The sequence below is a fragment of the Physeter macrocephalus genome, chromosome 8 (assembly GCF_002837175.3).
Source record: "Physeter macrocephalus isolate SW-GA chromosome 8, ASM283717v5, whole genome shotgun sequence".
In the NCBI taxonomy this organism is placed as follows: Eukaryota; Metazoa; Chordata; class Mammalia; order Artiodactyla; family Physeteridae; genus Physeter; species Physeter macrocephalus.
This window is the reverse complement of record NC_041221.1, coordinates 149,105,689-149,122,917: the sequence shown is the minus strand read 5'-3', so window position 1 is coordinate 149,122,917 and position 17,229 is coordinate 149,105,689. Positions and strand designations below refer to the sequence as shown.

The 17,229-nt window shown below is 40.8% G+C and overlaps 1 long non-coding RNA gene across 1 annotated transcript in view; it reads right to left on the bottom strand.

Annotated features, from left to right (window-relative positions):
- Positions 1-17,229, bottom strand: part of LOC129392355 (uncharacterized) — a 161,188-nt gene that overhangs the window by 78,756 nt on the left and 65,203 nt on the right. Inside the window, exon 3 of the long non-coding RNA XR_008618147.1 lies at positions 9,837-9,963. This is a non-coding gene — a long non-coding RNA (uncharacterized lncRNA). The remainder of the gene's footprint in view (positions 1-9,836; positions 9,964-17,229) is intronic.

The window sequence follows — 17,229 nt, the reverse complement described above, 5'->3', positions numbered from 1 at the left end:
AGGCCCGCATACCGCAAAAAAAAAAAAAAAAAGAATGAGTCCTTGGCAGGTATTATTCATTCTACATCTTTTCATCTTTTCTTTCACTCAACAGATATTCACTGGGCACCTACAGTGGGCCAGGAGCTGTGCTAAGTGCTGAGGATTCAGCCGAGGACCAGGCAGGCAGATACCTGCCCTCTGGGGGTCTCACAGGCTGGCAGAATAATATGGTGATTAAACAAGTAAGTACAGGGCTTCCCCGGTGGCGCAGTGGTTGGGGGTCCGCCTGCCGATGCAGGGGACACGGGTTCGTGCCCCGGTCCGGGAGGATCCCACATGCCGTGGAGCGGCTGGGCCCGTGAGCCATGGCCGCTGGGCCTGCGCGTCCAGAGCCTGTGCTCCGCAATGGGAGAGGCCACAGCAGTGAGAGGCCCACGTACCGCAAAAAAAAAAAAAAAAAAAAAAAAAACAAGTAAGTACAATGCAGAATTTAGAAATATCACTCTTTGTAACTCTGTTCATTGGAGTTTAAAATAGGACAACCTTTATGAAGAGCAATTTGGCAGTAGCTATGAAAATTTTAAATGTGCGTAGCTTAGGACTCAGCAGATGCAAAAGTAAAATGAAACAAACTAAACTAAAACAGCAGATACTAGAGTAAGTGCAAAAGGGTATAGGTATGAAAGGGAGGGAGAGAAGGAGGGAGGGAGGGAGGGAGGGAGGGAAAACTTAAATACCCATCCAGAGGAGTATAATTTTTAAAGTTATGGTACGTTCATACGGTAGAATACTATGTAGTCAATAAATATATGAGATAGACTTGTCTGTACCAACCTGGGGAAATGTTTATAAAATATGCTAAGCGGAAAAAAGCAAGTTGGAAAACAGCGTATGTGTTATACCTATCTATGTATATGTGGATACGCCTATATAGGCATATATGGACATCTAAATGTGTATCTCTTTAAAGCCAAAGGGAAAAAATCAGCAAGGATACAGACCAAACTGTTACCAAGGAATATCTCTGAGCAGTGGAATGGTGATGGTTTAAATGGATAAACTTTCAAACAATTTGCAAAGTAATCTTACTTTTGTAGTTTTGAAAACCCAGTTTAGCAAAATAAGGAGTATTAAATGTTCTGACAGGGAAAGAAGAGAGAACTGTCTCTGAGCACCAAGCAAGACTTACCCTTCACTTCTTACCATTTTAGTCTGCTTATCCTTCAATCTCCAACATTTCCCAGCAAGATCCCAAGCATCCTGCAATTTATAACCCCACCTAGTGGCAAACAAGTGAATTTCAGACGCCAAACAAGAGAAATACGATGTTTTGCAAAAGGAAGGTGGATGTGGTGGACTTCACAGTGGAATGCTGCAAAATGACTAGTGACAAAACGGGGTCTTCCAGAGCTCCCCTCACCTCACAGGTCATTATGAGGAGAAAACGAGCCGAGTATGTGCAGAGGCTGCTTCCCAATTCACACGCTTGCTTGTGCCAGAAACACAATTTCTCTTATTTTTTCTAACTCAGCTAAACTTCTATTTTGAGCTCTTATTCTGGCCAGATGGCAGAGACTTATTTTTAGTCAATACAGTGCTATTGGCTCTACCCCACCACCACTCCCAATACACAGTTTACACACATATATCACCAGGACCAGGGGAAAGTTCAAGGGCGGAGGGGTGTCCGGGAGCCAGTGTGCTGGGATTAGGGGTTTAAGTGTACACAGGCTACTGTAAGGTGCCGCATGCCTTCTCACCGGGCTCTTTCTGGCCCAGTGACTCTCCCTTGTTTCTGAGTCAGGAACTCTCTGCACAGTCTGGCCACCCCTGCCTCCCTCCAAGACTGGCCATATCATCTTCTTCCCTTGCTACTCCCTTCCTGGTTCTCCGCCCAGAGGACAGGATGTAGGAAGTCTCTTCCAGATCCGCAGAGTTCACCACCCTCATCACCTCCGCATTAGCCCTTCCTGCCACACCACAGGGGATCTTCGTCTAGTCTGGTAGGGCTGTGGGGAGTGGTAAAGCCCCCTGTCCTCCAACACTCCAGAAGTCAGCTGGCGGGAGCACAAAAACCTGGAAGCTCTGCCCCCATTTCCCCTAAGATAAAGAAGCCCGGCACAGAGCAGAGTGGGGTGCGATACAAGGGTGGGGAAAAGGAAAATATAAGGAGAAAGGAGTAGAAGCTAATGTGCCATGTGAAAACAGTATAGCATGGTGGTTCAAGGTTTGGTTATATAATTGTCTGGGTCTGAATCCCCACTCTACCACTTACTAGTGGTGGTCAAACTATTTCACTTCTCTTCAGGATACTAGTATCCACCTCAAAGGGCCATTGTAGGAATTAAGTGAGATAAAGGGATGCAGATACTGAATCAGTCTTGTCACTGCCATTCTGCTCACATATAGACTGAAATTTGACATTGGTCCATCATAATTCAATTCAGAGTTCCTTACACGCCACCCTCTGCCTAAAGGTGGGAATGTCAATGGTCTGAATGTGAACCTCATGCTGAAAGCACTTTTTCCTCTGAGGGAAGAAAGACAGAGAGTAGTGTCACCATCTATAGTGAAGCCTCTATAAGGAACTTCCAGGTCAACATCTCTTCAGCGATGTTCCCAAGGCTGAGAGAAGTGATGCTTGGAGCTAATGGCAATACCTACTCAAGGCCTCCTCAGGTCTTAATCTCGAAGATCTTGCTTAGAAAGGCCTTCACACAGATGTATCCTGTTGACACTGGGCATGCCCATGTAGGGGCATTGAGAAAAGAGGCTACGGAAATACACTGTGACTGCCTAGGCCCTAGCAGTTAATGTCTGGGGAGCAAAGAATGCAGAAACAAAGACAGGACAGTCAGGCAGGAGAGGTGCCATAACTTAAATAATAAATCAGTCACGAGGACCCCCAGTCCCGCTTTGTCAGTAAAGATAAATCTGAGAGACATTCCTAAGTTGTTCTGCAGATACTAAAACCCCCCGTAGGTGGAGGAAGTTGACTGCATGCTGACCACCAGCATGTAGCCCCCAAACAGGTTGGAACCAGAAAGTTGATGATGTTGACTCCTGAAATACCACCCTGTTAGCTCACCCACCAACTAATCAGAAGGATGTCTATGAGTTAGTTATGCACGCCATGACACCCTCCCTCACACTGCATTTAAAAATCCTTCCCCAAAAGCCATTGCAGAGTTCAGGGCTTTTGAGCATTAGCTGCCCGTACTCCTTGCTTGGTACCTGCAATAAACGCTGCACTTTCCTTCACCACAACCCGGTGTCAGTAGATTGGCTTTGCTGGGCATCAGGCAAGTGGACCCAAATTTGGTTTGGTAATATCATGAAGCCTTGAACCAAGGGAAAAGCCCTCTCTCTAAACAGATGAAGGCAATGGTTTTCCCAGCATTAGCATGCATCACCAGGAGGGCTTCTTGTAACAGTTTGCTGGACTCCACCCCTCAGAGTACTAATTCTGCAGGCTGGGGTTGAGGCCATTAATTTACATTTCTAAGAAGTCCCAGGTAATGATGATTTAGCTGATGGGAGACCATTCTCTGAGAACCACTGGATTACAGAAAAACACTGCTCAATAAGAAGAGCTATGAGGAACTTTAAACTAAGACAGGGACTTACATATGTAATTCATTCTCCCTCAGGGTAAGCTCACAGAAATATCACAGGCACAAGTACAGTGATCTTTGGTATACCTTGCTCTAGAGTGAGGGTTTTACATTTATTAGCACTCATTATTCCCATTGGAATGGAAAATGTGACATGGCTGGTGTCTACAAAATTTCCCCAAAATCCAAATACCACTCAAAAACCCACCTGGATAAGAACAGGGAATCCATTAGTCCTATAAATTCTACATACACATTTCCTCCCACCCATGCTCTGAAGATAAAGACTATGCTCCCAGCTCACTCTTTTCCCTTCTGTGGATTGGCTCCTCCTTCCACAGACTCAGCAGGGCTAGGCAGCCACTGAACTAGACATCTGCCAGCTCACAAGTCCCCTCTCTAGAAAGTTCCCCCGATCCATGAGAGGAGACAGAAGCCATATGATCCTACTCTCTTCCATTTCTGATTAGACTAGGAATGAACAGACCCAATCCAAGATTAGCCAATCAGGTTCACTCCTGGGAATTTGAAATTGGGATTCAGAGATATTCAGTCAGTATCTGAAATTGGCTAGACTGATAAGTATGAGGTGGGCAGAATTCACCAGATGGCCTGAGGAGCCAAAGAAACTAATCTATAGAGAAAAAAGAGCAAAGTAACTATGCATAAGTAGAGAGAGAAGATAAATATGTCCCCGTGGCATTCCAGACCCTAGCTTATATCTCTTCCTGAGGACTTCCTGGGGCCTTCCTTATCCCACCCTCAGGTTCCATGTGATATTTTATGTCCTCATCATTATTTTCCCTTTTCTACTTAAATTAGCTCCAGCTGGAACCACTCATTTATTCAGTCCTCAGCTATTTGTTGAACACCTGATCTGAGCCAGGTGCTGTCCTTGGTGCTGGAGAAATGGTGGTGAACACTACAGACGCATTCTGGATCCCATGGAGCAATCAGTTCTGTTATTTGCGACCCAGAACACCTAGTACAGCTCCAACATCTGCCACAATATAGAGAAATGCACTCACAGAAAGAAAAGTATAGAAAAATATATACAGTTTATCGAACATCTACTATGTGCCAAGCACCTTGCTAAGTGCTTTACATGCACCATCTCTGACAACAACCCTATGAGGCAGGAATTATTATTATTCCCACTGGCTCAAGGACACAGAGCAGTCACACCTGGGTGGTCTGAATCTTCAGAGCTGCTAAGAGAAAAGAAAGAAAGTGCCAGAACATAAGCAGACACTGGGGAAAGACACATACACACAAACCCATTTACACTCACACACAAACTCATACACACACAGAATTCAGGCCAGCTATATCAGCACAGACTGAGGCACCCTCTTGGTCTCTGTCAGGTGCTAGCCTCTCTGCTTCATCTCCACCCTATAAGGTGACAAAAATCAGAAATAACCCTCCCTCTTCAGAAATAACCTTGAAGAGCAACTAAGCTTGGCAATACTTTAATTGGACAAAGGCCTTCCAAATGTGGCCTCCTGAGAAGAGCAGGGATGCATTTCCACCTGCCTTTTAGAAAATGTTCCCTCCCTGGATTGCATATGAATGCTCTTAGGGAAATGCCAGAGAATCACTTTAAATGCTTTCTATCAGCAGGTCAGCACTTACCCACTGGACACCTGCCTCCCCAGGAGCCCCACTCAGGTTCCCTTGCAGTTCCATCCCAGTCTGCTCCCTGTCAGGCCCAGGACAGCAGGGAGCAGCTCTGATCTAGGTGGACAGAGATGTGACTAGTCCCTGCCAACAGCCCCTCCCCTCTCAGTACGGACAAGCAAAACACTTGAAGGCTGGCTGAGGCCCCGAGTCTGCAGAGTCTGGGAAGAACACAGGATTCTAACAGGCAGGGGACATTCCAAAAAGAGAGGATGGCGAATCAGGGTGCAGAGACCCCCTGTATGCATGTCAGCTTCCTCATCTGAAAAGCTGGGATTCTCAAATCTCCCTTACATCAAAACAGATAGCATTTATTGAGCACAAGCGCTGCGCTAAACACATTTGCAAGATATTTGCAAGAACCCTAGTAGATAGAGATGACTGTCCCCATTATATAAGTGACAACACTGAGGTTCCAGAAGATAAAGCTGGGTTCACTTAGCTAGTCCTGGTTCACATAACTAGCAAATGGCAGAACCGTCACATTCCAAACGCCACGCTCTTAGCCACGAGCTGGTTTCCTTTGACTTGTGTTTGAGAGGATGAACTGACAGTGAGGAGAAGAGGGTAGAGCCACCAGTATGTCTTCGTAATTTGCCAGCAAATTATGATTTGATCTAGCTGGAACTTTGATTCCTCACCTCCCCACCACCACCCCAACCCCTTAATTATCTCCTAACACAGCCACACACTTCTTAGGACCATTTTCAGGGTCCTAAGACAGGAGGCTTAACCCCAGAAGGCCTTAGCTGCCACCCAGCCCAGCAAGCTCACAGAGCCCTAAAACAAAGTGCTGAAAAATCCATATCCCATCATCATACCTAGAAATTTTTAAAAACAGAACTCTGAGACGTGCTGAGGGAATTGGGAACTGGGAAGTGGTATCAGAGTTTAGGCTTCAAATGCTTCTCTAAAGAACAATAGGAAATGTCTGCCTTAAAGCTCCATAGAGTAAAGCTTTATGATAAATTTTGGAAATCTCTTTGAAACTCCTTCTGTCTCCCCATCCTCTCTGCTGGTAAGAATCACTCACACATTTCATTTAGTATTTTCTGCTTTGCCCTCACACAAGCTTTAGGGTGAGCTCTCTCTCTCTCTCTACTTGTCCTTCCTGAATTCTCAAGGTTCTCAGCAAAAGAAAACAAAAAAAAACAGCGAAATATTCGGTCCTCTATGGGAAAAGAACTCCTCAAAGATACGTCTCAGAAACAGAATGATATGCTTTTATCTTACATTAGATCAAGTATGTTTCCAATTACAAAAGAGAACAACCAATATCCTACAGCTAATTATAACTCTGATGTTGCCTGGGGTCTGTAGGTCCTTGTCACCCACAGAAGACAAAATGTAAGTTCTGTTAGGGGCAGGCATTTTTGCCCTTTTTTTCCCACTGCTGTATCCCCAGTACCTACAATAGGGCATAACACATTGGAGGTATTCAATAAAATGTTTTAACTCTTTCGGGATCCATCCAGACCTATGAATCAGAAACTCCAGGAATGAGGCCCAGCAATGTGTATTATAACAAGCATTCCAGGTGACCCTGATATTCACTCAACTTTAAAAACCACTGAACTATGATATAGGTCTGTGCTGTTCAATATGGCAGCTACAAGACACACATGGATATATTTTTATTGATATAATTGACATATAACATTATGTTAGTTTCACATGTACAATGTAATGATTTGATATACTTATACACTGCAAAATGATCACCACAGGAAGCTTACTTAACATCCATCACCACACACACTAACAAAAAAATTTTTTCTTATGATGAGAACTTTTAAGATCTACTCTCTTAGCAACTTTCAAATATACAATACAGTGCTAACTATAGTTACTATTAAAATATCTTTAATAAATAGGCAAAATCACCTAAGCATACACAACACACACACACACACACACACCCTCTGGGGTAGGCAGACTTATAAAATAGCTCCTAGTGATTCCCATTTCCTAGTATTCCTGCCCTTGTATAACTAGCCCTCTCTTTAAGGGTGGGCTATGTGCAGTGACTTGCTTCTAACCAAAATAATATGGCAAAGATGATGGGATGTCATTTCCATGACTAGATGTCACTTCCATGAGTAGGTTACAAAAGATGGTGATTTCTGTCTTACGAGCAAAACTCTCTCTCTCTGGTTAGCTTGGATGAAGCAAGCCGCCATGTTGAAGCCCACATGGCAAGGAAATGAGGGAAACCTTCAGCTAACAGCCAGTGAGAAAATGCAGTCCTCAGCCCAACAGTCCCCATGGAACTGAATTTTGCTAACAATCACATAAGAGCTTGGAAGCCTATCCTTCCTCAGTTAAGCCTTCAGATGATACCCACACAATGACTGACACTTTGGTTGTAATCTTATACACCCAGGAAAGCTATGCCTGGATTCCTAAGCCACAGAAATGCAAGATAATAAATGCTTGTTGCTTTAAGTTTTAGAGCAATTTATTACACAGCAACAGATAACTAATATTCCCTCACAGTGTAGAAATCCAAAACCTTCCCCAGCATTTCTGTGAATCACTGACTGCTTATATTTTCCTGTTTTCCCTGGATTTGAACTCCAGGTTTAGTCTGATTTACGAACCATCTCACTGTTTCACCTACACTACCCCTATTCCATACTCCCTCAATCTAGCCATGAACCTCAGTCTCTTCTTTATTTCCAAGTTCTCAGAGAGCAGGTATAATAGGCTAACCAAAAAGCTTAAAAGGAAAAAATAAAGAATGAAATGTCCCTAGGTGGCTTGGAAAAGCTCCAAAATACTGCTGCAGATCTAGAAGGCCATATGTATACACAGAGCTGTGTGCATGCTGAGAAGACCTGAGAAGATCCCAAGTTCTCATCTCTGGCTAACACTGAGGCTCTATTCAAGCAGGAAGTTAAGTCTGTACACCCAGGAAAGCTATGACTGGCAGCTGTAAACAGCCTGGCTCAGCACTGAACATGTGCCCCAACACAGACACAGAGGCCCTAAGCAAAGCCTGGGAGATGTACTTGCCCCAGACTTTTAAGGAAATCTCTACCCAATCATTCCCCAACAAGGAAATTAAAATTGTACTGTAGAAAATATCTATAATTAACACAAAAGAAGGCAGTAATAGAAGAACAAAGGAACAAAAAAATATCAGCTGTATAGGAAAAGGTAAAGTTGCAAGCATAAATTTCACCTTCTTGGTGATTACATTAAATGTTAATGAATTAAACACTCCAATTAAAAGGCAAAGCTTGGCAAAATGGATTTTGTTTTTTAATGATCCAACTGTACACTGTCTATACAAGACACTTCAGATTCAAAACACAAACAGGTTGAAAGTAAAAGCATTGGAAAAGATATACCAAGCAAACATTAACCAAGAGGGAGCTGAAATGGCTATATTAATATCAGATAAAATAGATCTTAAGACAAAAATTGTTACTAGAGACAAAATTTCTAAGTCAATCAATGAAGAATACATAACAATTATGTGTATACCTAATGTGTATTACAGAATCCCAAAATACATGAAGAAAAAACTAACAGAATTGAAGAGAGAAATAGACAATTCAAAAGAGACTTAGCAAACACATCAACCAAATGCAATGCATGTACCTCAACTGGGTCCTGATTTAGACAAATTTTATGTGTGTGTGTATATATATATATATATACACACACACACACACACACACACGCAAGAAAATCAGGGAAATGTGAACACTGAATGAATATTTGATGATATTAAGGAATTACCATTAATATTTTAGGTATGATAAGGGTATTGCAGTTATACTAAAAAAAAAAGACTCCTTTTCTTTTAGAGGCATATTCTGAAATATTTTTAGATAACTTTATATGATGTATGCAATCTGGAAGGAAGAGGCAGAATACGAGGACTAGATCAAACAAGATTACTTATGAGTGGATAATTGCTGGGTGGTGGGTCCATGGTAGTCCATTTTATTATTCTTTCTTCTTATGGATATATTCAAAGTGTTCCATAATAAAAGGCTAAAAAAGGCAGAACAAAGCTACCTGACTGCTCACTCTGAGAAGCACTAGGACCAAAAAGATTACTATTTGTCCATCCACTCAAAATTCATTTGTTGATTATTTACTATGAGTAAGTCATGTGGATAAACATGCTCTCAAGTAGGCACAGATAAAAATACTTATAAACAAAGCATGGAAGATGTGTCATAAGAGAGGCCCAAATGCAGGGCTACAAGGAGCTCGTAAGGGAGAGATTATTACTGATGGGGACAAGGGCAAGCCTGAAATCATAGAATATTAAGCAGGAAGAGTCTCCATCGGAATCATCTTATTTACATCTGAAAAATCTGAACTCCAGAGAGAGGAAGTCAATTTCCCCAGTTACCACAGCAACATTCTAACAAAGCTGGGATTTATTTGTTCTGTAGCTAACATTCATAGAGAGCTTATTATGTCCTGACACCTTGCTTAGAACTTCACACATATTATTTCATTTAATCCTCACAATGTATTCCATTATTATCCCATTGTACAGAGGAGAAAACAGAGGCTCAGAGAGGTTAAGTGACTTACCCAAGTCAACACAGCTAGGAAGCGGCAGAGCTGGGTCTCAAACGTAGATAGTTTGTCTCCAGAGCCTTTTCTCTTCTCACTATAATGGGATTTAACCCAGAGTTCCATCACTCTGTGCTGGGTTATGCTGTAATAGGATACAGAGAGAGAGGAACAGATGTTTTAGGCAGAGGAAATGGAGGAGATTCAACTAACACTACTACTTTGCCCTATTGGGCTTTCTAGGACTGAGCACCTAGAGAAAAGAACGCTATTGCATTAATAATTTTATGCCACTAAACCATGGTTGCCTCACATAAATGAACAAAATTTGTCCACTGTAACCACTTTCCATACAGTGCTCTCTGACCCCTTGCTCTGGTTTTCTGCACTTGAAAAACAAAGCCCAGTTGTTGGGATGCACTTCACAGGCCTACGAGACCTGTGCTTGCCCAGCTTCAAGACCAAAGAAAAAGCCTGGAGTCAGCAACAGAGACATCAATGGTTTAACAGATGGGGGGCGGGGGAGGCTTACATGTCTTAAGCCAAGTCCTGGAGTGATTCCCCACCATGTGCGGTGGCCAGCAGGCAGGACGTGGTGGCAGTCTTTGCTTGGGGTGGGGGATTACCAGTTATAGGGGAACTGATGTTTGGTAGGCTCATTAGTTACCAGGAAAACCAGTAGAGGGGCACTCCCCTCACCACTCCTTTGATAAGAACAATCACTAGCTAGGCCTGGGGCAAGTACGTAGGAAGGTCAGTCATATGCGTAGGGTACAGGTGAAGCAGGCACTGGTTGGGCAGGGGGTGTACAGAGAGCAAGAGAGCAAACATCTTGAGTGGCCTGACCATACACCAGTTATCTCAGCCCTGCTGAGGGTCACCAAGCCTCCTCTGGCAGTTCTTCCCCACTCCCAGCTGGACTGCAGCGTGGAAGGCTCCAGGGGCCGAGCCCTCACATGCTCCCTAGCTCTTTCCTCCTCTTAGAGGGGCTCAGTGGCATCATGGAAAGCTGGGCTCTCATCCTTAGCATTAGCACAGCTCACCAAGTGACCCTGAGGAAATCATTCAACCTGGACCTCAGTTTCCCATATCTTTCACATAAAAGGGGTTAAACCAAATAAGCTTTAAAAAGGCATATTCTTCTATAAAAATATTGAATCACTATGCTGTACACCTGAACATAATATAATATTGTAAATCAACAATACTTCAATATTTTAAAAAGGCATATCCCTCTCGGACAAGGCATAATTCCATGAAATCAGGGAGTGAGAAAGAGACACTTAAAAAAAAAATTCTCTATCAAGAGAAACAAAAAATTTTATAAACCAAATATAAAACTGAAAATTAAATATATATATAAAAAAATAAATATACACATGCTTATTCACTATACAGTGTTAGGGTACAGCACTATTTTATGCCACTATTGGACACAGAATATCAGACAGACAGGCTAGAGTTTGTAGCCCAGCTTTGCCAAGCACTGGATATGTTACCTCCTTGATTATAATAATAACAATAATAATAGTTAATGGTCGTTGAATACTGCCTACATGTCACGAACTCAACACTCTACAGTGCCCTCTGGGGAAAATCATTTAAGCCTCAGTTACCACATGTATAATAAGAATGAATGGAAGCACACCATAATACAGTAGAAGTAACATTACAGATTCTCAGCAAAGACTTTCTAAAATCATATTATGTTATTTTGAACAAAGTGTAAGCTTGTTGAGAACAACTGCTTCATCGTCATCCAGGCTAATGCAATGTTAGCATTATTATTTTTGTTAGCGAAAAAAAATTTTGTTAGCAAAAAAAATCTATTCAAATGTTTGTCTTTACTTTTCTTGAAAACTACTGTTTTTAAATGTCATCTTATATCTTTTGGGTTGTTCATTCCAATAGCAATAATAGTAACAAATGTATTATCTCCTTACCTTTCCCATTATTATTCCAAAATAAATTCTTACAAATTCAGGTAGCTCATCATGAGATGCCACAAAGATCAAATGAACAAAAATAAAAAAACATCTGTGAGAGAGATAGGCTCTATTGAAAAGCTAGAGCCAAAAACTGAAGAATTTAAAACCATCTGTATCACAATTAGACACTCAGTTGTTCTTACCAGGCTCTAAAGAATTGAGACTATTTCCACTATCACATGGCTATGCTCTCTCAATTGGGTTTTATTATTTTTAGTTATTCAACTACAGAATCAGAAGAGTGCTCAGAGATCAACCAGTTCAATCCCCTTTCAGTTCCAATCCCTATGTTCAGGAGAGAAAAATAAGACCCCAAAAAACAATCAGGCAGCCAATCAACTATTAGCTGTTGCACACTTATTATCATTTGCTAGCCTCTCTCTAGGTTCTTGGGATACCTCATGAACAAAAGAACACTAAAGATAATCCCTGCCCTCATGACACACATTGTGGCAGGGACAAGTGACTTGTCCAAATAACACTTCAAACAGGGACAAAACTAGGTCACCCTACATCTAGACCTGAGCTAGAACCTTTATACCCAGTGACCAGACACCTTGGTTACATCAACATTTGAATCATACCTGTGATTAGGATTATTCTTCCCACATTTTGTCCAACAGGCCTTCAAAACTTCCCTTCAATTCCATCTCTTTGGCAGAGACATAAATTTCTGATTGCCAGATCAATCTGGGTTAACAACAGTGTGCTTAACCTATCTAGACAATACAGTGTCACAGACTATAATAATTATGTCTTATAATGTGTGTAATGCTGAAAAGTTTACAAAGTTTTTTGGAATCATTTGGGAATTAGGTATCCATGCAAGGTATTCCGATAGTACCCTACGCTTTCATTACAGTATTTCTTGTGTTACATTTTGTAAGTGCTTATTTTCTGTCTCCCTCTCTAAACTGTAAGCTCCATGATGGGGCAGGGGCATCTGTGTGTCCCATTAGATCGATATCTAGCCCTAAGCCAGACACATGATTGGCATTCAATCCATATTTATAGGTTGAATGAATAAATGATCTATTTTCTCTCTCAATCTTCTTGATGACCCTTTGAAGTGGGTAGAGATTACTACTACATTTTACTGGACTGAGAACTGAGACGTAAAGTCCAGGTCACATCTCCAAGGTCACGCAGATGGTCATAATAAAACCTGATTTCCTGACAATTATTCTAGTGACTTTATGTTTCTTGTAGACTAGAACCACATGTTTTCCATCTCTGAGCCCTTCACAGAGTTGGTCACAGCGTCTGGCCCCTAAGGAGGCAGTAGTAAACCTATTATTAAAAATTATTAATGATGAAATAGACTTTAAGTCAAAATCTGTCTTAAGAGAAAAAGAAGGACATTATATAATGATAAGAGGATCAACATACCAGGAAGATATAACAGAACCTAACATCACAGAACCTAAATATATAAAGCAAACATTGACAAAACTAAAGGGTGAAAAAGACAGCAATACAATAATCGTAAGGAACTTCAATACTCCACTTTAAATAATGGATAGAATATCCAGACAAAAGATCAATAAGGAAACAGAGGATCTGAACACACCATAGATCAAATGGATGTAAAAAACATATACAGAACATTCTACCCAACAGCAGCAAAATACATATTCTTTTCATGTTTACACAGAACTTTCTCCAGGATAGACCACATCTTAGGTCACAAAACAAGTCTTAACAAATTTAAGAAGACTAAAATCATACTAAGTATCTTTTCTTACAACAGTGGAATAAAACTAGAAGAAATGGATAAATTCCTAAAGACACACAACCTACCAAGACTACCATGAAAAAATAGGAAGTTTGAAAAGACCTACAATGAGTATGGAGATTAACTCAGTAATCAAAAATCTCCCAACAAATAAAAGCCCATGGCTTCACTGGGGAATTCTACCAAACATTCAGAGAAGAATTAATGTCAATCCTCAAACTCATTGAACAAATTTAAGAGGAGGGAACATTTCCAAACTCATTTTAAGAGGACAGTATCACCCTAATAACAAAGCCAGACAAAGACACCACAAGAAAACTACAGGCCGATATCCCTGATGAATACAAATACAAAAGTCCTCGACAAAATACTATCAAACCAAATCCAACACATTAAAAGGATTACACCTCATGATGAAGTGGGATTTGTCACTGGAATGCAAGAATGGTTCAACATACAAAAATCAATTAATGTGGGCTTCCCTAGTGGCGCAGTGGTTGAGAGTCCGCCTGCCAATGCAAAGGACACGGGTTCATGCTCCGGTCCAGGAAGATCCCACATGTCGCGGAGTGGCTAGGCCCGTGAGCCATGGTCGCTGAGCCTGCGTGTCCAGAGCCTGTGCTCCACAACGGGAGAGGCCACAACAGTAAGAGGCCTGCATACCACAAAAAAAAAAAAATCAATTAATGTGATACACGACAGTAACTAAAGGATAAAAATCACACGATCATCTCAATAGATGCAGAAAAAGCACCTGACAAAATTCAGTACTCATTCATGATAAAAACTGTCAACAAACTAGTAATAGAAAGAAAGTACCTCAACAAAATAAAGGCCATATATGAAAAGACCATAGCTAACATCATTCTCAAGGTGAAAAACTAAAAGCTTCTCCTTGAAGATCAGAAACAAGGCAAGGATACCCATTCTCAACACTTCTATTCAACATAATACTAGAAGTCCTAGCCAGAGTAGTTATACAAGAAAAAGAAATAAAAGGTGTTCAAACTGGAAAGGAAGAAATAAAATTGTGCCTGTTTGAAAATGGATATAATCTTATATATAGAAAACCCTAAAGACGCCATTAAAAAAACTATAAGAACCAATAGACAAATTCAGTGAAGTTTTGGGATACTAAAAAAAAAAATCAACAAATTATCTGAAAAGGAAATTAAGAAAACAATCTCATTTACAATTACACCAAAAAGAATAAGATATATAGGAGTAAACTTAACTAACGAGGTGAAAAACTTGTACACTAAAAACTACAAAATACTGATGAAAGAAATTAAAGACACAAAGAAATGGAAAGACACCCAGTGTTCGTGGATTAGAAATCTTAATATTGTTAAAATGTCCATAATACCCAAAGTGATCTAGTGATTCTATGCAATCTCTACCAAAATCCTAATGGCATTCTTCATATATATATATAAAAATATATATATATACTTATTTATTTATTGGAGTATAATTGCTTTACAATGTTGTGTTAGTTTCTGCTGTACAACAAAGGGAATCAGCTATATATATACATATTTCCCCATATCCCCTCCCTCTTGAGCCTCCCTCCCACCCTCTCTACCCCATCCCTCTAAGTCATCACAAAGCATCAAGCTGCTCTCCCTGTGCTATGCAGCAGCTTCCCACTAGCCATTCATTTTACATTTGGTAGTGTATACATGTCAATGCTACTCTCTCAGTTAGTCCCATCTTCCCCTTCTCCCCGTGTCCTCAAGTCCATTCTCTACGTCTGCATCTTTATTCCTGCCCTGCCACTAGGTTCATCAGTACCTTCTTTTTAGATTCCTAATGGCATTTCTTAATAGAAAAACAATTTTAAAATTCATTTGAAACCACAAAAGACAAGGATTAGCCAAATCAATTTTGAGAAAGAAGAACAAAGCTGGAGGGATCACAATACCAGATTTCAAAATACATTACAAAGCTACAGTAATCAAAACAGTATGGTGACTTCCATGGCAGTGCAGTGGTTAATAATCTGCCTGCCAATGCAGGGGACATGGGCTCGAGCCCTGGTCCGGGAACATCCCACATGCCACAGAGCAACTAAGCCCGTGTGCCACAACAACTGAGCCTGTGCTCTAGAGCCCGCGAGCCACAACTACTGAGCCCACATGCCACAACTACTGAAGCCCGTGCACCTAGAGCCTGTGCTCCACTACAAGAGAAGCCACTGCAATGAGAAGCTCGCACACCACAACGAAGAGTAGCCTCTGCTCGCCGCAACTAGAGAAAGCCTGTACGCAGCAACAAAGACCCAACGGAGCCAAAAATAAAATTAATTAATTAATTAATTAATTTTTTTTTAAAAACTGTATGGGATTGGCATAAAGACAAACATATATACCAGTGGAACAGAATAGAGAACCCATAAATAAATCTATAAATGTACAATCAAATTATCTTTGACAAGAATACATAACGGGGAATGGATTGTTTCTTCAACGAATGGTGTTGGGAAAACTGGATAGCTACATGCAAAAGAAGGAAATTGGACATTTATCCTATATCATAAACAAAAATCTACTCAAAATATATTCAAGACTTAAACATAACACCTGAAACTGTAAAACTCCTAGAAGAAAACATAGGAGAAAAGCTTCATAACATTGGTCGCGGCAATGATTTCATGGATATGACACCAAAAACACAGTCAACAAAAGCAAAAATAGATGAAAACAGATGAGGCTAAAAAGCTTCTGCACAGCAAAGGAAACAATCAACAGAGTAAAAAAGGCACCCTGTGGAATGGGAGAAAATATTTACAAACCTTTTATGTGATAAGGAGTTAATCTTCAAACTATATATGAAACTCCTGTAACTCAATAGGAAACAAACAAACAAACAAACGAAAAACTAATGTAGGCTAAGGACTTGAATAGACACATAGATACATCTCCAAAGAAGGCATACAAATGGCCAAAAGTATATGAAAAAATGCTCAATGACACTGTGTGGGAATGCAAATCAAAACCACAATGAGATATCACCTCATACCTGTCAGGATAGTTACTATCAAAAAAACACAAAAGACAACAAGTGTTGGTGAGCTTGTGGAGAAACTGGAACCTTTGTACACTGTTGGTGGGAATGCAAAATGGTGCAGCCACTATGGAAAATAGTATAGAGTTTCCTCAAAAAATTAAAAATAGAACTACAATATGATCCAGCAATTCCACTTCTGGATATTTACCCAAATGAACTGAAATCATGATCTCAAAGAAATATTAGCACTCCCATGTTCAGCTGATTATGTGCAGCCCTATTCACAATATTCAAGATGTGGAAACAACATGAATATCCATTGACAGATCAATGGATAAAGAAAATGAGATATATACATACATGGAATATTATTAAGCCTTAAAAAGGAAGTTCTGACACATGCTAGAACATGGATGAAACTTGAAGACATTATACTATGTGAAATAAACCAGTTATAGAAAGACAAATACTGCATAATTCCACTCATATGAGGTATCTAAAATAGTCAAATCCATAAAACTAGAGAGTGGAGGGCTTCCCTGGTGGCGCAGTGGTTGAGAGTCCGCCTGCCGATGCAGGGGACACAGGTTCGCGCCCTGGTCCGGGAAGATCCCACATGCCGCGGAGCAACTAAGCCCGTGCACCACAACTCCTGAGCCTGCGCTCTAGAGCCCGCGAG